Here is a 25,672-nt window from a genome sequence, read left to right as displayed (position 1 = left end):
AATCAATTCTTGTAACTGTTCCAAGTGTGCTTCAAATGAATTATGTTTTCTGTAACCCTTCAAGGCAGAAGTGTTTGTATTTCCACTCCCATTTGGTAAGGCTTGTGATTTGTGTTGTTTAAATTTTCTGTATGCTGTTGATTTGTATATGGGATTTCTCAACAATTGAAAAAGAGCTGTTTAATTCTCTCAGTTGCTTGGTGGATTTTTCAGTTTCTCTGTGGACTTCTATTAATTAATGCTCTGTATATTTTGAGGCTATTTTCACGTGGAAATGTAATATTATGTAACATTTTTATGAAAATGATGATCACCATATCCTGTTGGTTAGAAGCAAGAAACAGATCCTGCCCACATTGAAGACGAGGAGATTACACAGTGTTAAGGACTAGGACAGATCTTTTAGATTTATCCTTAGAGTCTCACTTCAACAATAAATATTTGTAGTATTAAACACTACCTGGATAATTTAAGTGGCTTTGAACATTTTAATTTCATTTATACCCACCCCAAATTACATTGTCATGTATTTGACAAAGTGGACTTTGTCAAATTAAACACTTACTCTGAAGAAGGCACTGCTAATAGAAAGACAAGCCACAGACTTGGAGAATCCAATTCCAAATAATCTATCTGACAAAGGACTTGTATCAAGAATATATAAGGAAGTCTAAACACTCAACAGTAAGAAAAAGAACAACCTAATAAGAAGGGGGAGGGCAAAAGATTTGAACAGAGACTGCACCAAAGAAGATATTCAAATGGCAAATAAGCATATGAAAAGATGTTCAAACTCATATGCCATTAGGGCACTGCAAATTAAAACCACAATTAGAGATCACCACACACCCAATGGGTAAAATTTTTTAAAACATGATAATGCCAAGTGCTGGTTAAGATGTGGAAGAAGTGGAGCAATTGGAACTCATATTTGTGGTAGGAATGTAAAGTGATACAGAAACTTTGGAAAAGTTTAACTCACTCTCACTCCTAGGCATTTACCCTATAGAAGTGAACATTTATATTTACACAAAACTGGTACCTGAGAGTTTATAGCAACTTTATTCATAATGGCCTAAACTGGAAATATCTCTCATGTCCATCAATTAGTGAATGGATTAAAAGCTGGTACATCCATATAGTGAAGTACAACAATAAAAATAATGAATATTGATTTACATAACAATATAGATGATACTTAAATGCATTTTACTAAGTGAAAGAAGCCAGATCAAAAGGTCTACATATTGCACGACTCCATTCATATAACCTTCTGGAAAAGGCAAAACCATAGGGATGGAGAACAAATAGGTGGTTTCCAGGGATTGAGGGAAAGGGTTTACAACAAAAAGAGCAATCAAGAGAAATTATTAATGCTAAAACAATTGTGTATGGTACTGGAGTGGAAGGATACGTGACTCTATACTTGTCAAAACTATAGAACTATACATGATAGGAATGAATTTTAGTGTATGCAAATTAGAAATAAAAATCTCAAACAAATGGATATTTTTGCCTGTCAAATGATGAGAGATTTATAAAAGGAAAGGGCATATTTTGATGCACATTTATGTACCACTGATGGGAATGTTATTTGTACAATATTGAGGACAATTCAACAACACCTTTCAGGTGCCCTAATAATGCTCTCATCAAACTCAGTAATTCCAATTCTAGAAATTTATTCTAAAGAAATAGAGATGCAATAAAGGTTAATGTGCAATTATGTTCATTATATTTTAATTTTATAGGCAAAATTGATAATATCCAAAATGTCTGCATCATGGGATCATCCACAGTAAGTCCCCTATATACAAACAAGTTCCATTCCAAGAGCGTGTTCATAAGTCCAATTTGTTCGTAAGTCCAACAAAGTTAGCCTAGGTACCCAACTAACACAATAGGCTATATAGTACTGTACTATAATAGGTTTATAATACTTTTACACAAATAATACATAAAAAACAAACACGAAAAATAAAGAAAACATTTTTAATCTTAGAGTACAGTACCTTGAAAAGTACACTAGTACAGTATAACAGCTGGCATACAGGGGCTGGCATCAAGTGAACAGGCAAGAAGAGTTACTGACTGGAGGGAGAAGAGGTGGGAGACGGTAGAGCTGAAGGATCATCAGCAATAGGTAAGCTTCAATTTTTTTTTTAACCTTAATTTAAAAATACTTTTTTTATTTAACATCTTTATTGGAGTATAATTGCTTTACAATGGTTTGTTAGTTTCTGCTTTATAACAAAGTGAATCAGCTATACATATACATATATCCCCATATCTCTTCCCTCTTGCGTCTCCCTCCCATCCTCCCTATCCCACCCCTCTAGGTGGTCACAAAGCACCGAGCTGATCTCCCTGTGCTAGGCGGCTGGGTAAGCTTCAGTTTCACTCACATTCTGGGCCTGAAATAAAGATACTGTACTACTATGCTCTATACAGTATGGTACAGTAAAGTACACAAAAGCACAACCACTTGTAGAAGATGCATGCACGTGACAATGTACACCAGACACGTGAACTAACTTACATGACTGGACATGTGAACACACGTTCGCATCTTTGAAAGTTTGCAACTTGAAGGTTCATATGTAGGGGGACTTACTGTAAATGAATTTTGTTAGAACCATATGAAATATTATGTGACACTTAATACTGTATTTTTAAATAATGCTAATGATATAGGAGAATGCTTGTTTATTCTCAAATGAGAAAAGTTAGAGAATAACATATACAATGTCAATTTTATTTTTAAACTGTGTTATATACACTTATTTTAAAGAGTAAAAGGAAATACATGCAAATGTTATGAATTATTTTCTGGGTTATAAGATTATAGGTATTATTTACTTTTTAATTTACACCTTTCACTTTATTTTTTAACAATGACCACTTGTTACTTTTGTCATCAAAAAGAGAACATTTTTTATTTTCAAAAAAGAAACAAACCCAGCCTAATGCAGCCAATCCCATGATCTTTTCAGTTGCTATCTTCACTCAGAAGGCCACACTGTTGTCCCCCTGGATGCTTGTTGTTGTCTTGCTCCTTCAGGTACTGGACTCATTGCAGATGAATGAATACCTGCCAAAGTGAGAGACAGAGAGTGGCAGCATCTCTCCAGCAACATGAAACTGCTTAGTTAAACTGGCCTGATCAGCCACAGGCTGATACTGGTATCAATCTCTATGACCTATACAGGGAACAGATGTCTTTAAAAGCTATAATGCCCATCTTATATAACTGGAAGTTTCCCCTCTTCTAAATCTTTCTTCTATGAAATAATCTTTTAAAACCCTTCTCCAAAGCAGCTCCTAATTTTACTTTAGATATTCCATCATTCTCTGGGGAATGACAAACGTCCAAGTATTGACCTTTCATTGTACTGTTTCCTTATGTCCTATCTGCTGTTTGGGGTTGCATGAAGCCATTCTGCCCACTATCTCTGGCCCATTCATCCCATTAAAAAGAAAAACAAAAAAACTGAGCTATTTGGTACTACTTGTGCTATTTCCTCTGTCCTCAACCCCTTTAACACCCTGTTATTGAACTGGAGAGTTCTTCTAAGTTGCAAACTTTTTTCTGGGTTGTTTTTTTTATACAGGTCAACAGAAACCTCCACAAGGGCAGACCTACCTAAGAAAAGTTGCTGACAGTGACTCTCACGAGTAACGAAAGTGCAGCACAACAACTTACCTTCACTCTACCTCTAAAAATAACAGGTTCATAAAGCGAGTCTCAGTGCCTTCTCCACTGAGGTAAAGGATTTTATGACCTTTACTTTTCTCTCCTCCCTTCATTCTTAATGGCAATAAGGAGTTAACACCTATCTTCACTCACAAATATCAGAAATCTCAGGTTTGCTTCCTTCAATCATGTAGGCTTCTAGGTCTAATACCCACTAAAATGCCAAGCATTTGTTACTCCATAATGGGATTTCATAGCTTCCCTCTCCTTCCCCTCTGCACAGCACTCCTTCTCTCCTTAAATCCAGAGAGAAACATGGTGTCACTACCAACACTCACTGAATCTTCATTCACTCATTCACAGTAAGGCTCTTCCTATCTGGGGCCTGTTACAGATGGCCTGGGGGAAGGAAAAGAAAATAAACACCTGCTGAAACCCATCAGGGTGGGGCAGGAGATGAAAGGTGGCTAGAGAGAGCAAGGAGTGCACTAGAAGGATTATGAAGAAAGGAGAGGCAAGGCACAGGATAAGGCACCAGAAGATGTGACTAGGGGTGTCCTGAACAATCACTGGGAATATTTGAAAGGTTCAAGACTTTCCACTTCCCCCATACCCTATCTTGCCCATCCCCAAGAGACAAAAAGTAACCTGACACTGTTTACTATTGACCCATAAGATGTGTGTCCTTATATATCATATGTATGCAAATCCTAATCTCTGATGACCAAGTTAGAAAGGGAAACAAGCCCTCCTACTGGTATTTCATAATCAGTTGAGACATCAGGAGTAATCCCTGGGGCTGGGGTCCAGTTGCTGGCCATGGCTACAGTGTCTCCTGTGGCTGCCCCAGGAGATAAGGTGGGAGTTGGTTTCAGGGTGATTAACATTGAGTATTCTCCAACTGCAGAGTAATTATGACAAATTCAACCCCAACCTTAGTATTCATACCTCCTTGGGTTTTAAGAGATGGAAAGAAGTGCTAATGAAAGACAGTGACTCACAGTGGCATATACGTGGGATAGAGAAGTGCCAGTGGAAGGAGAAAGTCATGGCTTTTGTTTGCTTTAATCAGTGATATCTTAGCCATAGGACTGAAGGAAAAAGAATATGAATGCAGGGATTGGGGTTATTTTCAAGTCAATTGACTACCTTCCTTCCATGAAGTTGGGGTCTTATGTTGCTGAAACTCAAACTCATCTCTGGTGGCCTATATTCCAGCATTGGGGATCTGGCAATTTTTGACTACATGGTGTCCTCTTTATGGGAAGTGATAGTTCATATATACATACATAGAGTACAACTTCTGAAAGGAGCCAAGAGGGCTAAGCATGCAATTGAAAAGAGCAACCTGTGGTCTGGAGAGTCTCCAAAAGAGTGATCTATCTATTGAGTCATGCTTTGCAAAGCTGGGATGAAGAGAGGCTGTAGTCATCCTCTGATCTTTTCCTTTTCTTCTCCTTCATGAAGTCTTCTACCAGCTCCTCCTGAGGAATAAATATAGAGCAGCCCCCATGGGAGGGGATGGGCTATCTGAGGGTCTGGTCACTCTAACACAGTGGCTCTAAACCTTTATTGGAATATTGGCTCATTTGAAGACTATAACAAAAGAAAAATGACTGCATGCAATTTCAGAGGGTTCAGAGAGACTCTCTTCCTAAACTTTACCTTCCAAGTCCTAAGGGCCATCTCTTTGCATCAATTTCCAGCCATCCTTCCCAACAGCACAGGGAACATCTACAATATGGCCACCAGACTGGATGCATCCTGAAGCTAAATGGCTTTTACAAAGTGGTTTTGTTATTCACCCACTGATGTGGGCTTTCTTTTGTCTACTCTTTATCTTAAAAGCTCAATTAGATAATAGGACTGTGTCTTGTTCTAATCAACACGAGTGTTTTTCAAGTACTGTGCCTGTCTTTTTCAAAGGGCAGTTCTAGTTCACTCCTCAACTCAGAGGCTCAGAAGCCAAAGCACATTATGGAACACAGCCAACAAAAGCCTGTACCATGTAATGAAGTTACATCAAGGTCAAGGGAAAATTTTAATCCTAAACAAATCTTTTTATCATACTTCCAGATGACCAGCCTTGCCGCTCTTTCAAAGAGTTAGGAGATGGCCACAGGATTCCACCAGTGTTAAGGGCCAGCAGCCTAGCTATCCTTGCCTGGGATTGCTGCTCATTTTCACACATGAAATGTTGACAGATCCAAAAGGGATAAACAGATGGCACACAGCAAAGTGTCAGATATAGAACAAGCACTTAATAAAGGAGGGGATCATTTTAGATGTGCATTCTACCAGCCAAAACCTCAGTGCAATGGGCAAACCACAGTTTTTGCATCTTCTAGTAATCCCCACCACTCTTCTGAGGCTCATACTACCATCCCACTACAACCTCTCTTCTCTTGCATCTGCACAACTGTCATGTGCCAACCTCCAGATCATTCCTCAGTCACTGAAGCCTATTTTATCTAGCCTACAGTGTTCATTCCTAGCCCAGCTTTTGCTATAATCCTGGGTCACTTCAGTATCCAGGTAAACAACCATCTGACATCCTACCATCACAGGTATCTTGATCACTCCAATTTTAAAATTTTAACATTCCAAAGTTCAGCCTCTGATACAGGTCCTATCATTCTAGTTTTCCAACTACTCAGCACCCATCTTGATTGCACTAAGGCCTCTTTTTTTTACAGACTCTGAGCTTCCTTCCATATACAGTCTGGATCCTCAAATCCATTTCTGCATAACTCCTCTCTTGCTAGCTGTCCATCCCTCAATCAATCAAGATCAGTTCCAGGCAACCAAATGTTACTTGTAACAATGGTCCAAGACCACTTTATATTTTCCTGAATCTATTATCAAGTTTCAAACTAGTTGTTCACTTTGATATGTCATAAGCTCTCCAATCCAGCCTTTTGGCCTGGATATTCCTTAGACTCTTGTCTCCATAATCCTGTCCCTGGTCAGCTTCCTCTCTATCATCCACCTCTCCAATTACAAATCTTCAACAAACACCCTTATCAGGTACTCTTCCTAACTCTTCTTCTTGTCACTATGCCCCAGTGAAGAGGTAACTCCTTTCATCTAAGGCTAACCCTCCACCCGTGTTCTAAGAGCCAAAAGTTATCATCTCTCTCCCACATGTACAATGCCTCCCTTTTCCCTGCCCTGTAGTCTGTGAGCATGCTCAATTTTCTCCTACATTAAAAGGGAGCTTTTATGACTCACTGTAGGGCCCTGATGGAATTGGTTAACTTGTATTCTAGTTGTCACATCTTCTAACAGAAAGAAGGCTTCTCATGAAGCAATAATGATTTATCACACTAAATAAGAAAAAGGAAGTATGAGCCTGTTGAGTGGTGAAGATAATCTGGAGGCCTACCTGTTAATGTAGGTAAGGGGATAGCTGAGGTATAGTTGAAAGGGGAAAACTGAATACCAGCCACAGGAGCAAACCCCAGACTGTGAGGATGAAGTTTCTGATCAATGATCACTCTGGTCCTACCCAAGGAGCAACTGGCAGCAAGTGTAGTAGTGGCAGCAGCAACAATGCAACATCTGCAAGTAGCCAAGACTAAAATACAGGCATAGAAACAGAGTATTTCATGGAAAATACAATATTAAATATGACATATATGTGGCACTTGTGCTGCTACTCCCCTTCCCCCACCCCCAGCAAACATCACTAATTAGTTATAATCCTCTTTCATACTGAGCTGAGATCTGGCTTCAGAATCCTTTTTATAAAACATAATCAAGACAGGTACTATCAATCAGTTGGAGATGGTACTTGAGATGAAGTATATTTGCTATTTTTGCACTACACAGAAAAGTCCTTGGCAAAAGAATTAGAAGATAGGAGTAAGCTTCAGGAGAAAGCATACTGAAGACAGCTTGGACGTTGTAGGCAACTGGCGGGGACAAGCTGAGCCCATGGAGATCACAGAGCAGGCGCCCAATTAATGTCTGTTGATGATTCATTTTTTCATTCAACAAACATTTAATGAGGCCTACAATGTGCACCGGATTAGGCACTGTGAATACAAAGATGAATAAGGCACTGTCCTTGCCCGTTAGGAATTTAGAGTCTGGTAGACGAGAGCCATAGACACGGACAATGATAATACAACCTGATAAGTGCTAGGACACTTAGCAGGTTGTATTATATCCATCCGAGTAGGATTTCTTCAGGTTGCTGTTGGATCCATGAAGTCCTCCCAGCCACCAGGGCCTGCTGTTGTTTCTGTCACGCGGTGAATGTCCCAAGAACTAACAATGATACCTGCAATTTATAGCATGCTTATAACATACACTTTACAATATCCTCATGAAAACCCTGCAAATTAATTATTATAATAGATGAAGAAATTGAGGTTCAATGAGGTTTAGTAACATGCCTTAGATCACACAGTTATTAAGTAGTTGAGCCAGGTTTCAAATCCAGTTTTGACCAATTCCAAAGCATTTTACTACATTTTTTAGGATACTTTTATTCAGTTTGGGTACTGTACAAATTTTCAACAACTTTATATTTGGAAATAAGAGCAAATGCAATAGATTAGTGATCAGGGCATGGACAAAAGTCATCTGTTTTCCCAACCTATTTGGCAGAGGGAAAAAAAAAGGCAGAGAAGTGACTTCACACTAGCATGCCATTGAAAACCTTGAGGTCAGTTAGTTTTACTTTCTTTTGCAAACCCCAACATCCTTATTGACAATATAAAATATAAGTACCTCTAGTTAACTATCTTCTTTTAATCCTCGTCAAGGTCAACATCATTATCTGCAGCAACTACAGTTCATATAGCATTTAGCATATTCCACACCAGTTCCAAGCAGTTTACAGAAATAATCCCATTAAATACTTACATTCCCACCCTCACTCATCATTGCAAAAAGATATTATTAATTCTATTTTACATAAGAAGTACCAGAGAGGTGAAAAACCATGCTCAAAACCACATTGGTAAGTGTGAGACTCGATTTGAGTCCAAGACCCAAACTGTCACTGTACTGCTTTGCTGTCCTGCTCGGGGCTTCCTGTCCCAAACCTTCTTCCCCCTACTGCCCTCCAGGATGGCTAGTGACATAAGGTCCACTGAAAATACATAAGGTCTACTTAAACATAATCTCCTATTAATCATTCCAGTCACAGAAAGCCATTCTCTGAATCCCCAGGGTCACCACTCTGAGCCTTAAGGGGAGAATTTCCCAAATATTCTGTTTATATTGCTTTGAGAAAAGAGAAAATAAACACTGGATATATTTAGATTTTTAATTATTGAATGTATTTTTTTACCAACAGATATAACCATAAACATTTAAAAATCCCTAAGCAAAATAAAGCAATTGAGACAATAACTAAGGCCATTTCTTCCCTGAGTGGGTTTTAAATATAAAAGCCTCCATTTTTGGTAAAAAATATTTTGAGAGATATATGACAATGAGATTAGCCCTGCTATTGATGAGAAGGACCAGGAACTTAGTAATACTATGAGAAGTCTGCAGCTGTTCAGATGTCTTTCCAAGAGTCAAAATTTCATATGTGGCTGCCCCCCAAACCAAAGAAACTTGCAAAATCTGTGCAGCAAAGCCCTAGTCTGGAAGGAACATCTTTAGATGTTCACCCATCTAAAGAACACGTGAGGATCTTTCATGAAGGCCAGGGGTGGGGATGGGGGATACACACTTGCCGAAGCCTGAAAGCCTAAATTTTCCCATGTTCTAATTATATCTGTATTTTGTATAAACCCTTATTTGAGAGGTTATCCCCTCTTCTTCACTCCCACTCCTTCTAGCCTTAGATCACTTATCATCTTAACTACTACAGTATCCTTCTAACTGATCTCCCTGTCCAGATTTGAAAATCTTCCATACTACCAGAGTGACCATCAAAAGCATCTCCTTAAAACACTCAAAATGAAATCCAAATTTCATGGCTTATTTCCAATCTAATTTCATGAACTACTTGTAGTTTCCCAATTCATCATTCTATTTCTAATCCCCATACCTTTGCTTAGAAGGTACTTCCCTCTGTTTTCTGCCTAGTCAACCTTTACTTTTTTAAAGAATCAACTGAAGCATCAGTTCCTCCAACCTCTGCATCTCCAGACTCAGTCAAATGATTTCTCTTCTGAACCCCATAGTATCTTGTACATACCTCCATTGTAGAGCATACCATACTGTTGTAAGTATCTGTGTACATGTCGAACTCTCTCACTAGACTGAGAACTCTTTGAGGGCAGGAATCGTGTCTAATTCATCTCCATATCCCCATCACCAAGCACTGTGCCTGGCAGCACAAAAGGCAGCAGAGAGAAGCTGAAGATGCAGGAGAGAGAACAATAAAGCAATATTCTTGAACTGAGGCATAATACAAATATGATGAATGAGTTGAAGCTATAGAAAAATATATTTCAGCTCAGTATTACATAGAGCTCTTGAAAGAAGAGATAAGTTAGCTCAGGGAGGAGTTCCCTATCACTAAGTACACTTACTTGGAGGCAAAAAGACCATTTGTTGGGTATATTATAAAAGGACTTGAATTAGGGTCAAATTAAAATAAGCTGTTTTAGATATGAGATTTTTTTTTTTAAGGTCCTTCTATCCTTGAGGTTCTAAATCTATAACCTATGCTATAATCAAAAGAGCCATCACTCTGAGCCCATGTCACAGTGAATGGTGGCTCCCAGAGTTGTGGACAACTGTTGAGGCTTCATCTCATTCCTGTCCATTAGCAGACTGATTGTACAACATAACTCATTTTCCGGTGGCCTGATTCCCTGGTGACCCTTGAACCTGGAGCGGGAAATACTTTAAATGCTTTAAAGGCCACCAAGTAGAACCTCATGACCCCAAATATCTTCCACAACCTGCTACCTGAAGCCTTACGTTTCTTCCTTAAACCTTTAGTGCCTTTGATCAGTTTGTTAAAATGCCACTTAATCTAATATGGCGAGCTCGCACCAATCCAGTGTATACTATAGGATGGATAAAAACAATACAACCTTCTGTACCTCATTAAATCATCTAGTCTCACCTTCCCCTCCATCCAACACAAATCAAAGAATGCCTACAAAATATCCTGATTTTTAATTCTGGTACTGTTTCTTCAACTGCAAAATATGGACATTGTATTGAATAGTCTCTCAGATCCCTTTTACCCCAGAGAAATATATGTTCCTCACCTATAAAATAGACAAGTGGAATCGGTTCTTCCAACTTCACCAGATTTTTATAAGGGTCAAATAAAACCATGTTTCTGAAAGGCTTCTAAATGATAAACTGCGATACAAATGTAAGGAATTACTATTGCAAATTAAGATATATAGGAGGGGAGAGGTAAAAGAAGTATGCTCTGCCATTAATGAGATTAGTTACCTGAGCAAACTTATTCTACCTCTCTGGGATGCCTCAGAGGGTTGTGATGATTAAATGGGAACATGTGAAGTAGGCACACAATAAAAATCAGTTTCATCTGCCCTGACTGAGACAGAATCTCAGTTATAAATGTGACCTTAAAGTGCATGTAATCCAACTTTCACTCCATGCAGGGAGATTCTCAAATTCCACTAGGTTATTATTTCCAAGAGTATTTTCATCTTTGGACATTCTTGAATCTGTTACTCCATTAACTAGAACTGCCTTTACACAACAAAACCAACTATCCCTGACTTCAGACCAGCAAGCTCTCCATTTTGGAGTTGTCTCCCACAATCTAAACAGCTCTAATTCCTATAATGCTTCTCATAGGATCTAAGTTCAAATATCTCTCTGTATCCTGGATGTTCTCCTTTAGCTCCCTCTCAGAGAGTTGCTCTTAAAATTGAAACAAAACCATCAAGTGGAAGAGGACTCTTACCTCTCCGAAACTGTAAACTTTTGTAGTGAAAACACAACCAGTTAGCTCTATATTGGAGGGTTTGAAGGTCTTCAATGGGTACATATGCTATAAACAATAAGCAGAGTCCCCAAAACTTGCAGGATGGAAGAAGCACTTCGAAAAGGGAAAGGGGAGGGTCAAAGGGATGCTGACAGTATTAAAAACAAATGGCTTACTACATGATTTCCCCTAATATTAGCAACCACCTCTATACTTATGCAGAACAGGGATATGGAACATTATAAATAATGCAGACTCCTAGGGCCTTGTGGAAGAAATGGTAACATCATATTCAAAAATACATTTTATATGACCTTTTATACTAATAGAGTCTAGTCTATGCAGATGACACCTTCTGTACTTTTCCCACCAGAATCTCAGTTCCTAAGATATCTGCCTACTTCTTCCAGAAACTAGGAAAAAAATATTGAAAATAATAAGTGGAAAAGACAAGCACACAATAATGAAGACCTGAATAAAAGGAGAAACATACCACCTTCATGTATGAGAAAATTATAAAGATGACAGCTCTCCAAAAATTATTCTATAATTCAATGCCATTCCAACTGTAACTCCAATGGTATTTGTGGTGAGAACTTGACATGCTCTTTCTAATGGGCTCCTGGAAGAACAAGTATATGAAAATAAAGAAATTTTTTAAAAAACGAATGAGGGTCTTTCCCTACTAGATAAAGTTGTTATTTAAAACTAGACATGTAGGAACATACAGCAGTCACATTGTCTAATCACAATGCAATAAAACCATATATACATTTCATTATATGTATATATTTCAACATATATTATATACTTCATATATATATGAAATATGTGCTCAAACCAGAAAACCTCAACATGAAGCATCACAGTAAATAACAATTGGGTCAAAAAAGAAATGTAAATTACAATCAAGCCAATTTAGCAAGTAAAAAAGGAACACTATAACATAAAGCCAATACTATACATAGCTTTATGTTCTCTTATTATAAGGTAATGAAAAAGAATTACTTTCAGTAAAGATAACAAACAAAATGAGAGTCAAACAAAGGAGAAGAATAGGGGACAAAGAATATGTGAATAAATAATAGCCTAAAACTTGCCAAATTTGATGAAAAAAATATTAATCTATACATGCAAGATCAATGTATGCCCAAAAGGATAAAGTCAAAGACACTCAAATCTAGACTCATGACTAACTTCAGAATCTTGAATGCAGCAAGAGAAAAACAACTCATCATGTACAATGGCTCCTCAGTAAGTTATAGCTGACTTCTCATCATAAACCATGGAGACCAAAAAACAGTGGGTGATATATTCAAACTGCTGAAGGAAAAAGAATGTAAACTGAGAATTCTATGTTCAGCAAAACTATCCTTGATAAATTAAGAATTATAGCATTACTAGATAAACAAAAATTAAAATAATTCAGTGCTAGTAGACATGCCATCTACAAGAGATACAAAATCAAGTCCTTCAGGCAGAAATGAAAAGACATTAGACAGTAACTCACATGCACATGAAAAATAAAGAGCACCAATAAGATAACTCCATAAATAAATATAACAGACAAAAAAATCTGTATTTATTTGTAACACTTTTCTTCCCATTTCTGACTTAAAGACAATAGCATAAAGGAATAACTAGAAAATTGTGTTGATATGCTTACGTCATGTACAGATGTAATTTACATAATAATAACATCACAAAGGAAAAGACAGGGAACAAAGACATAGCAGAACAAATTGTATACACAATTGAAATTAAGTTGGTATTAATCTGAAACAAATTCTTTTAAGGTAAGTTGTTAACTGAAAGATCAGAGCAACCATGAGAAAAACAACTCAATAAATATAATAAAAGAAAAAAGGGAATTTAAGTGGTACAAGAAAATGCTTAAAATATTTAACAAAAATAAAAGAAGGTAGTAATACAGGAACAGAGGAACAAAAAGAGTAAGACTCATGGAAAACAAGTAGCAAAACAGACATCAATCCTACCTTGTCAGTAATTACATTAAAGATAAAAAAATTTTTAAGTAATGCAATCAAAAGACAGAGCTTGGAACAACAGATTTAAAAAATATAATCTACCAATATCTTATCTACAAGACACAGTTTAAATTCAAAGACACAAAAAGTTTACAAGTAAAAGGATAGAAAAAGACGTACCAGGCAAAAACACTAACCAAAAGAGAGCTGGAGTTAGCTATACTAATAATAAAATACACAATTAAGAAAAGATTATTACTAGACATGAATAAGGATATTTTATTACAATCAAAGGATCAATCCATCAGGAAAGTATAATTATAAACATATATGTACCTAACAACATAGCACCAAAAATAAGGAGAAAATGGTAGAAACAGAAAAAGAAATAGATAATTCAGCAATAAGTTTCAGTAACAGAACAACTAGGTAGAAGATCTACAAGAAAAGAGAAGACCTGAACAACTCTATAAATAACCACTTGAAAAAAAAAAACAAACAAAAAAATAACCACTTGATCTATTAAACATCTACAAAACATCCACACAACTGCAGAATACACATTATTCTCAAATGCACATGGAACACTCTCCAGAACAGACTAGATGCTAAGAAATGAAACAAGTCTCAACAAACTTAAGAGAATTGAAATCATATAAAGTATGTTCTCCCATGATGAAATTATAAATCAATAACAGAATGAAATTTGGAAAATTCACAAATATGTGCATATTAAACAACAAACTCCTAAATAACCAATGGGTCAAAGAAGAAATCACAAAAAGAATTAGTATTTTGAATGAAAATCTAAACAACATATAAAACGATACATAACTCAATTCCAGTGAACATAGGATTTGAATAGACATTTCTCCAAAGAAATACAAATGGTCAATCAGCATATGAAAAGTTGTTCAACACAGAAACACTAGGCAAAAACACGAGATACAAGAAACAAATGACCCTTGAACAACATGGGCTGGAACTGTGTGGGTCCACTTACAGGTGGATTTTTTTTCAATAGTAAAAACTGCAGTACTACACAATCTGTGCATATGCGGAACCTCGGATAGGAGGAACTGCATGTATGGAAGGCTGACTATAAGTTACATGTGGATTTTCCACTGTGAGGAGGATGAGCGCCCCCAACCCCCTGTGTTGTTCAAGAGTCAACTGTACTTAACATCTACTGGGATGGCTATTATAAAAGATAGAAAATAAGTGAGAATGGAGTTAAATTAACATCCTCATAAATTTCTTGGTGAGAATGTAAAATGCTGCAGTTACTTTAGCAGTTTGTCAATTACTCAAAACATTAAATGTAGAGTTTCCATATTCCAAAGCAACTGCAATGCTAAGTAGATACCTAAGGGAATGAAAATATGTCCACACAAAACCTGAAATGTCCTTCAACATTATGCCAGCATCAAACTGCCCAATCTGTGTAGGCATAACCCATAAACATATAAGCAAAAATTAGAGATAAAATAAAATACCACATGGAGATTAGTCTTACCATTGAAATATTTTCATCCACTAGGACATGTAAGCTTTCCAGTGATACCATGAAGTCAAAAGATCCCGTAATACAGCTGGGCTAAATAATGATCTAGCAGAGAAGTAGCAGAGGCAAGACTGTAAAGAACAGTCACTGAAGAACCTCCAAAACAGAAAAGTACATTTGACCACAGGTGGTGAAAAATCTTAGCAGGACCACATCTATAATACAAAGGGATTGCTGAGCCAACAACTAGACATTTATTTTTAGTAACAGGTAGGAAAATATGACAATTCAGTACCAATACAAGGCAGTAAAAAAGACAAAATTTTCTTAATGGTGGAAAAAGCCTAAGACCTACCAAATATATTTCAATCACCTTGGTGACTATGGTTTAGATTAATGCTATTCAACCAGTAATGACAGCAGACAGAAACAATGACCACTCACCATGATAAAATTCTGGGACACATTTGTTGATCACATGATTAAATTAACATTGGCAGTATAACAAATCACGGATCTATGGTTTCACAATACAGCAAGTAACAGGCCCTCCAGAACCACTCAGTCCATGGTTGGCAGATCCTAATACCTAACGTTTTGCTAATTAACAAAATTACAGGCAGTCAACTGGAGGAGCAAAGAAAGGCTAAATGGTTAACAATATTAGAATACCCCAATCTAAATAGCAACACTGAACTAAAAGTAAACAATGAAAAGTTCTCCATGTAAAGCACTATAACGTACTGAGCAACCTAGGTGACAATACTAAAGCACACCCCCTAAACAAGTTTTGCCATGACAAAAAAAGCAAAAATTTTTGAAACCAAGTGAGATGCAGCTCAAAGTACTGTTTAACAAACAATAGTGGTTACTAGAGAACACCAGCAAAATTAAACCACCACTCATCACTGCATTATACATATGCATGCTAGATAATTTTTAAAATAATTTGGAAAACAGAGCACAATTATAACCAATAATACATTAACACATACTATGCTTTTTGGTATCCATATCAGATTATCACAGAGCATGTGCTTACTAGGGCAATGTTATGTTTGACAAAAGTCAGCTGAAGTTACTGCAACAATAGTACAATAAAAGTATATCAAATAACAACACTTGGAAATTTCGGAATAGCACAGTAAGTCTTTAACAATACACTCCCTCAGGCATTTTTTCATATATGGAGTAATGTACTCCAGTGAGGTCAACTGGTTTTAGGAGAAACACGGTCCTTGTTATCTGATATAAAGACATCATCCATGTGTTTTTAATTTGCTAGTGAAATTTTTAAATTGCTAGTGATAAACCAGGACAAAGCTAATAAGTAGGAATATCGAATTAAACCAATTATACATCAGCACTACACTATACTGCACACAAACACCAACGTCAAATTTTATAAGCCAGAGCCTGTAACTGGGCAAAATCAAGAAATGAAACAAACACCCTTGAAATTCCTCAAATATATTTTTGGCTCACTGCACAGTCATCAGTTTACTGTACTCTCAATCAGAACCATACTTGTGATGCAAGCAATGCAATATCACTCAAAAGGGCGACACGTTGTGGACTAATGCGGTACTAGAGTCTTGGGGGGAAAAAAACTTCGTGTCCACAAGGTGGCAACAAACCTTGAAATATTTCCTGACAAGGGGCACAAAACCCTCCATAAATTTGGAGGCAAGACACCTAAAATTAAAGAAAAACAGCCACTGTAATATACGTAATAATTACACTGACCTACTTTAAAAAGGTCACACACCTCAGTGAATGTGGAGATAAAGTTAATGATATTACAAGCAAATAAACAGCTTTTATCAACACTAAATTATTTTTTGCTCTTTAGTACTATTAGACTGTGATGTTAATGGAAGTTTTCATTCACAAACTTCCATTTCTAGAAGAGACTGAAGAGACCAAATTTCTGTGAGAATGATGAACCTAACATATCCAAAAGGCATCATATTATGGGTAAATTGAGTAACAGTTTCCGTTATGTTTCCTCTTTGTCCACTAAACTATGCAAAATCTGGATGAACTTTTCTTGGAGTTTTTATGAGTGAAAACCTCATTCCTATCATGTTATGGAGGATCTACAGTAATTGGCAAGACTACTACTTTACATATCGCATGATCAAAGTGACCTATAAACAAGAAAATCAGACTATAGATGATATACATGCGATATATAACCTACAATAGTTGACAATCTCAATGTCCTCAAAAACCTTACAACATTATTGTTGTCTTACCATCACTGGAGCATTTACATTTAGAGTAATAATCCCTGAAGGGAAATATGCAACCAATACCACTAATACAAGCTGTGGAAAATTTCCACAATCATTGCTAATTGTTCTCAGAAATGCACAAACTTTGGAGGTATACTGTAAATGGTTGAATAAGACACTAAATGTACCAGTAAATAGCCTTATTAATACCTTTAACAACCAAAAAAACACAATTATTGGGGCTTAAAACCCTATTACTCTTTAAAAGTATTTAAATGTCTAACAATAAAAGACACTCAACAACAACCCTGAAATATATTAGTGACTCAAAATGGAGGAACCAGATTGTAATGTTACTGGAAAATTGGGGAGGCATTTCTGATCTGTAGTGATTTCACAAAGGGTGCTGCCCTGTGGACAAATGAGGTACAACATAAAAGCTAACATAGTGGTTATCTTGTATCCACAAGATGGCGCCAAATTCTTACCAATCTCAATATTTGATTATGTAGCAGAGGTATTAAACTGCACTGCTGATGACACTAATTTCCTACATTCACATGAACATCAAACCGTCTAAATTCCCAAAGGGTAATGATGCATGTACCAATTGGCTACAAGTTCAGATTAGCTCCAACTTCTCTACAGTTCAGTTACAAATGTGAAAACACCCATTACAACCCATGAAAACGCCACACTATTACCGCAGATTTAATAGGTAGTGGAATGAGGCTTCTCTGCTGGCACAGTGGTTAAGAGTCCGCCTGCTGATGCAGAGGACACGGGTTCGTGCCCCCGTCCGGGAGGATCCCACATGCCGCGGAGCGGCTGGGCCCATGAGCCATGGCCGCTGAGCCTGCGCGTCCGGAGCCTGTACTCCGCAACGGGAGAGACCACAACAGTGAGAGGCCCGCGTACCGGGGGGAAAAAATAGGCAGTGGAATTAATAATGAAACAATGGCTGTAAAATATTGGAGCCCAGAGAATGACGCATATATTTACGACTAAATTTACCTACGTATACTTTTTGGCCTGTCAAGAACCAAACTTAGAATGCAAGCTCGTCACCTGTTAAATAGCAGTGTGGGTAAATTTAGTACAGAGCATCACCTAACTCTGAGACAGTACCAAATCTAACATTTAGAAATATGCCCGGATAAACACATGCTATCAGTGCGTTAGAGAGTGATATTGTAAAATTATTTGCAAATGATAATGGTGATAAATCAAATACATTCATGAAACGTTCAGCATAAAGGATCAAGAGCAGACATACAATTTAATTAAAAATGTTTCACCACCAAATGCCTTTATTACTGACTTGCTGGTTTCCAACGCTGCAAGCAGTGCATTACTAAGAGTAATTTTCTTAAAATTCATCTAATAGCTTATAAAAGACAACACTGTAAAGACAAATGAAATCTACGTAAGATCCATGGTAATGGGTCTTCTGTCCAAAACACAAAAACACAGCACCAAATTCGTCAAGGCTCGTGAAAGATATGATTGGCAGTGGGATCCTACTTAACATTGCCAAATATTCAGACAAAATTGACTCCCTAAAAAAGTAAATAGGCACCTAAGGATACCTAGCAAACTTTTTTAAAAAGCCTTATTGTATTGGTATAGAATCAAGGGATCCTAATGAAATGCAACTGGAAGAGACCCTGAGACGTTGACTTGTAATGTCACCTCTGCAGAGGCAAAGCAGAGTGGACAATTGGGGAACTCCATTGCAAGCCTCTGGCAGCATAAACAAAAAGTAGGTGACTGACGTTTTAGGTATATGACAGTAGTAACGCTACTTAATGTAAAGACACAAATATGGAAAAGCATAGTTATCCAGGTTTGCAGTATTATCTGCCATAAAGTGATGACAAGACTAAACTTCCCATAGAAAACTGACCCAATAGCAAATGGCTACATTATTGCACTACAAATTCCAATTAGTGGCTCAATATTTCAAAGACGGATGCCAAACCTGTGACTTTATTGGACAACTTGATTGCATTGCCTGTTTGCACGAGATGGAAGCAACCCAGGTAAATTAATATTGCACCTAAAAAACAGTGACCGGTTTATCATACACGTAAGCATGAATATATAGTTACTAGAAATAAAGGACCTTAAGATACAATGAGTTTTTCAATAAGCAGCAAAATTTTACTAAAATTTTTACTAAGTCTAAACTTTGGAACACAGTGCTCTGCACCAGAGATTTCCAAAGGATAAGTCATGCAATTACATTTGATTTTCTTGCTAATTTGTCCATAGAGAAACCAAAATTGGAAGTTCATTACAACCATATCATAGGAAGATTTGCTGAGCTTAAGCTGCCAATTGGGTGTTACATTCCATCTGAAGAATCAATTAAACTACAAACATAGAGTAGCACCATGTCTAAGACGTTTATCCTGTCTCAGGACAGCCAATTCTCCAGCAGTGGCTGTCTACAATGCAACAAAGCATCTACAGGAGCATACTTAGGAGACAGACAACTAGAAGAGGAGTTAGGCACTTACATGCTTTCAAAGAACCAAATATTTTAAAGGCATTTCTTGAAAAACTAAGAAAGCTCACCTGCACTACCAATGTAGGGAATTGTCCGAATAACCTTAACTTAATGAAAATTCAAGTAACATGTCCTAGGCAGTAGAATGCTTGAAAGGAATAGTAATGTCTACTAATAGTATTAACAGAGATTATCTGGGAAAATACAACCCAGCCCATCAGGGAATATTTGAGGACCACAAAGTCCCAGAACCCCAGGTGGCTAGGACAAAAAGTGCTAGCAGTATACAACAGCTTCTTGTCCACTTACAGGAAAACTGCCCTTAAAGCCAATGAGTGGAGAATCTATTGCAAACATGATTCCCAAAGAGCAGGGGGACACTATGGGTGACAAAATTATATTAGAATATTTTCAGATAGCAAGTTTGTTGAAGATAGGCACTATTACTAACTAGGCATTAAAGAATTTCACCACCTAAAAGATTGTTGCATATTTACTGACAGCGATGGCAAACTCCTATCTGAAGTTTTGCTTCCTAGTTCACTTTCAGGGACACTTTGACCAATGCTGTCATTAGGCAATTCTGATTTCTTCTTAGTACTGGGGGTGCATGATGCGAGGCACTTCACAATATGCTAAGAGGTTCTAGAAAAGGGCCTTTGTATGGGTGGGGTCTAGGACAAACTATGAGACCTACATTTCTACTTCACACACTCCAGTGCAACGTAGAGAGGGAGCAGCAAAGGTGAACTAACCTTAACTTCCAACGATGAGAGATCTTTTGTGCCGCTGCATGGGACTCCTTCAAATCAATAAAACAGCCAAGCAGGGAAGTATATTCATGAGTCCCACCCATACTCCAAGGACACATTAAAAAGTATTTATTCCCCCCTTCTTGTGGAAAGCATGCTCAGTTTGTAGTTCCCACATGTATAAAACCATACGCTTTTCACTTAAAAATGCCAACTTTTTTGTGCTGGAATCTGAAACTGATGATTCAGAAGCTGGTTTTATTCCCATCTCTGCCAGTATGTCACTTTTAAAGGTTGAAATAAACAAAATCTTTCCTTTCTTGACTGCTCTTAATATGCGTTTGAGATGTGAACCAGGAAGTGCAAAGGAAGCTCAGAAACTAAGCACCGAAAGCAACTCATCCAAAGGATGAGTAACTCAATACAGGGTAATAAATGCAAAGTGCACTGGCCATTCTGGCAGTGATCAAAGATTGCCTATATCAATGTAGGCATCACAAAGCTCTATGGGCTAAGTATACCACAAACAAAAGGCATCAGGCTCATTCCTCCTCCCGATGAAAGCAGGGGTAATCTTTGTTCTCTTCATCGCAAACCTGCTCCAGATTATTCTTGAGGTCAATACCCGCAACCATCCTTCTGGTTAAAAACCATCTCAGTAAGAGTGGCATGGACATATATACACTACCAAACGTAAAATAGATAGCTAAGTGGGAAGCAGCCGCATAGCACAGGGAGATCAGCTTGGTGCTTTGTGACCACCTAGAGGGGTGGGATAGGGAGGGTGGGAGGGAGGGAGACGCGAGAGGGAAGAGATATGGGAACATACGTATATGTATAACTGATTCACTTTGTTATAAAGCAGAAACTAACACACCATTGTAAAGCAATTATACTCCAATAAAGATGTTAAAAATAAATAAACAAACAAAAAACCATCTCACTACATCCTTGAACACGTGCCCTGGTCCTAACATAAGGTATGGGATTTCTTAAATCTTTTATTTTGGAGTCTCATCTAAGACCTCCTAACTCTAGAGCACATGCTGAACTACTGCACTTAGTTAAAAGGCTGTAAGGGCAGTGAGTTCCTGAGATGAACACCAAGAGTTCATCATAGCAGCATCTGTCTGGACAGCCTTCTGGTCCTGATAAGCAGAAGCCAGTAAAAAGTACAGCTAAGCCAAAGACATCCCATCCCAAAGGACAGCTGGAATTTCAGCAATACTATGATTGGAGACCCCTCAGGGGACCCAGAACCTTGTCTACCATGGTGTACTATTCCTTGGGGAACAAATGTTGCGTGTTCTTCCTATTGTCCTACAGAGGAACTCTCATCTTTGAAGAATACTGGCGTCCTGTATTAAGTGAACATAGTTCCAGCAGCAACTAAAACTTCTCAATAGGTTAACTTCTCTTAACCTTATCCTCAAGTGTAAAACATGCAAACTAGGAAGTGCTTCAAGTCAAATTACTGAATCAGATGGCCTACAATCTAATGTCTGTAGTTATGTATGTTGCTCAACTATCCTGTACTTACCGGACAGGAAGGTTCTTTGAGGCACGTCGAAATCCACAGAAAATCTTTAAGATCTTAACACACTTGATTATCCATCGTAGTTCCGCCATCCTTCTCCCATTAACCCCCAAATTGAACAGTGATAAATACTCAGGAAACACTGGTAGGACACAGGCTGGCCCATCAATCCCACAGGTATGAGAAGCCAGGGAAAGAGTGGAGAGGATTCTTGGATGTAATAATAAAGGCATCTCAAGTTGGAACTTTCTATATAAAGACGATGGTCCCTGGACTCCATTTTCAACATACTGAGCAGCTTGGGAGTGAGAGAGAGAAGAGGCAAAAGAATAATTTTTTTCAAAGTCACTGCTAATAACTACAGTGCCTGCTTGATAGGGTTGTGTGATAGAGCTGCAGCCATCCCCGACTGAGGGCACTTGATAGGTGACAAAATCCTGTGTCCCCTGATTCCTACAGGATATGCATCCTTCCCTCCATGCTGCCCCAAATAGCTCCTCTGCTGCTCATCAGCTTGACACCACATCCCCATTCCACAGGAAACCATCCCTTCCCTGCTGCTTTCGTGGCCTAAATGACAGCCACAAGTGGTCCCTCTCCCAGTGCTTGAGCTTACCCAGAGCATAAACAATCGCTGGGCTCCAAAACACACAGAACCAGGATGGGCATTAAGGGGGCAGAGGTTAGGCTGAGCCCTGCCAAGGAGATGGGGTGATGTGAAGATAGCTGCTGCGATCACATGTCTTCTTGGACTGATGTTTGATTTCTTCAAAGCACTATGCAGTCTTTCTTCTTTGAAACCGATTCCAGATGGATCTTCCATCCCTTCCCTTCTTCCCTTCTTGCCCCAAGCCCTCAGGCCCTCAGCCCTACCTATCTCCCTTACCTAATAACTCTCAAACAGGACTCCTAATAGCATCAACCTGTATGACAGGAAATGCTGACTATCCCACACCTTACTCCCTACTTCCCTCTTAAGCCAAGACTCTAAAATCCCTTAAATACCAAAAGCAAAAGTACTAGAAGGGCTCATGCAGTTTCCTTGAGTTTTCAATCTATCCTGGGCCAGACAAGCCACCCACACCCAACCCACGGATCTCAGTGTTCACACACAGAAACTGATAGGGCCTAATCAGGCAATTAGTCTATTCAGCTCTAATACTCTATAGAATATGGATTTGTATTCTCTCTCTTAACCACACACCCCTTTCCTTGAGGCTCAGGAGCGGCACTGTCCACCCCAGGACAGCTCTGGTGTTAGCAGTGGCCCCAAAGTACTCAATCTCAAACATCTTCTGAGATGCACCAGTTCTTCTGATGCAGCAGCAGGTTGTCAACCATGGCAAAGTCTAATAATGCCAAGTGAGTCTTCATCCTACCACCCTGCTCCTTGGACCTAAAGGCACTTCCCAGATTCTGCCTCAAGCTATGTTACAGTTTGGTGTGAGGGGACATTAGGCATCCAACAGCAGGGTAAGTGTAAGTGATTACAGTTCCTGATATTTGGCATTCCTTAGGGGCCAGGGTAAAATAAGTGACTTCCTAGACAGACGAACTCATAGGCACTGTGAAATGAGAGCTCACTAGTGATATGGTACAAGGCTAAAGATTAATGGGGGGAAACCTACAAAGGACTCCCTAAATTGCCCTGCCCACCCTCTTAGTAGGTCAGTTCAAAATTCCTCCTTTTGTGAACACTCATTTACTTAACAGTCAAGCTGCTACCAAACTAGCTCAGTCACCTGGGGTTAAAGCCTCAAAGGCAGAAGCAGGGAGGTAAGGCACAGAGAATAAGCTAGAGTCTAAAAACAGAAGCCTTCAACAAGTAAGCCCACCACACACAACTACCATTTTAAAGGTAAAAGGAGAAGTCTTAAAATGAGACAAATGAAAGACACCAAGAGGCACCAAGGGGCACATAACTCATTCTTCAGTGACTCCACAAAGCCCCTCACTTGTCTGGCTCAACATGGACCCCAAAAAGCCAGCACACCACTCTAGCTGAACCACTGATGCTCCCGAGCTCCCAGGAGACAATGATACCAAAAGACCACGATCCCTACACCCCATACCCCATTTATATTCCAAAAGAAGGATAAATGACCCCACACTCACCCCCATCTGCTTTGCTGAGAATTTTATGAGGATTTATTTATTGTATAAGCCTGCCAGCTTTCCCAGCCAGGTGGTTAAACTCTGAATATGAAGGGCTGGAGAAGGTGGAGGTGAGAAGGATGATTTAAAAAAAAAAGAGAGAGAGAGTATTAGACTCAGATAAATGAAAGGGGGCAAGAAGGAATAACTGCACATGCCAGGGGAAGGAGAGTGAAACAGCAATCGATGAGGGGCCTTGATGTAGTGGCTAAGAGTGTAGACCCTGCAGTATGATCACCTGGGTACAAATCCCTGCTTTGCAAATGACTTGCTGTGTGACCCTTGACAGGTCATCTAGACTGTGTAAGCTGTAATTACCCCATCTGTAAAATCTGGATAAGACTACTCACAGAACCTAAAGGAAAGGGTTGCTGTATTAAATGCTTTAATACATGAACAGTGTCTAACACACAGGAATTACCCAATAAATGTTAGTTGCTTCTGAATCTGGGCTCCAGCGATCTGGGTCTATCAGTCACTTTGCTTCGCTGTTTCAGCCCTGACACAGGGATGCTATTCTCACTAGGGCCATGTGGCCAGGTAAGAAACTGTGCCTGGTCTAAGGACTTGCGCACATTACAACTGAAATGACTCACACGTGTGTGAATTAAGTATATTTAACTTCAACCTGAAAAAACTTGTGAGCTAGAAATTCAGAAACTTCAAGGCCAAGTCAAGGCTGAAGGCCAATAAATAGAAAGAAAGCTTCTCAATCCCAAAGGAGTCCCTGGAAAAGGAGTAAAGCCTGACTTTCAAAAGGGCTGTAGTTAACAGTGGAGATGCAGGTCTGACACCCAAAGCCCACCCTCCTCCTACCCTGTCGAAGCAGGTCTCTGTCAGGGCAGTGAGCACTAGTAGCCCCAACAACTGCCACAGAAGTGTCTTTGAAGAACAGACGGTGATCAATTCTCCCTCTGTGCACGACCGTTTTCTTTCCTATTAAAAAAGAAAACTTATTGAGAAAAAACCGCCCTGTTGGGGAAGGCTAACTGCACTTCAGTTGAATGAAGGTTTAACTGCTGAGAAACCACATGTATCCCTTAGACAAATATATAAGTGCATACGGGTCATCTGTTCCCAAGCAAATATGGGGAAATTTTCACAGGTGTGAAGGTTAGCCATGCTTCTCTTCCTTTGAGAAATGTGAGTTAACTGAATCCCAAACAATTCAAAGCTTTCCTTGGAATGTAAAATGCCACAAACAGCAGAGCCTTCAAATTCAAACTGTAACTTAAAAAGCATTCTGATCTTGTTAAAATTATTTTCTCTCCAATTCACACTCTGATTATCTATACAATGTACATGATATGTACACCAATTATAATTTACTTATCAGAGGATGTGGGGAAGAGCATATCTGCAAGGCCCATGGTAGGTAATAATCAATAGGAACACAGACAGATATTCAG

The 25,672-nt window shown here is 38.5% G+C and overlaps 1 long non-coding RNA gene across 27 annotated transcripts in view; it reads right to left on the bottom strand.

Annotated features, from left to right (window-relative positions):
- Positions 1–1,039: 1,039 nt before the first annotated feature.
- Positions 1,040–25,672, bottom strand: part of LOC137216365 (uncharacterized) — a 63,654-nt gene continuing 39,021 nt past the window's right edge. For 6 of the 27 annotated variants that reach the window (XR_010939738.1, XR_010939727.1, XR_010939718.1 and 3 more), the window contains exons 6-9: positions 25,080–25,199; positions 12,777–24,319; positions 12,073–12,201; positions 1,040–10,018 (exon numbers count right to left, since the gene is read on the bottom strand). This is a non-coding gene — a long non-coding RNA (uncharacterized lncRNA). The remainder of the gene's footprint in view (positions 10,019–12,072; positions 12,202–12,776; positions 24,320–25,079; positions 25,200–25,672) is intronic. The other 21 variants (XR_010939726.1, XR_010939729.1, XR_010939735.1 and 18 more) reach the window with 21 other exon arrangements.

This window comes from Pseudorca crassidens, chromosome X (assembly GCF_039906515.1).
Source record: "Pseudorca crassidens isolate mPseCra1 chromosome X, mPseCra1.hap1, whole genome shotgun sequence".
NCBI classification, from domain to species: domain Eukaryota; kingdom Metazoa; phylum Chordata; class Mammalia; order Artiodactyla; family Delphinidae; genus Pseudorca; species Pseudorca crassidens.
The sequence above is the reverse complement of the archived record's forward strand: the minus strand, read 5'-3'. Positions and strand labels throughout refer to the sequence as shown.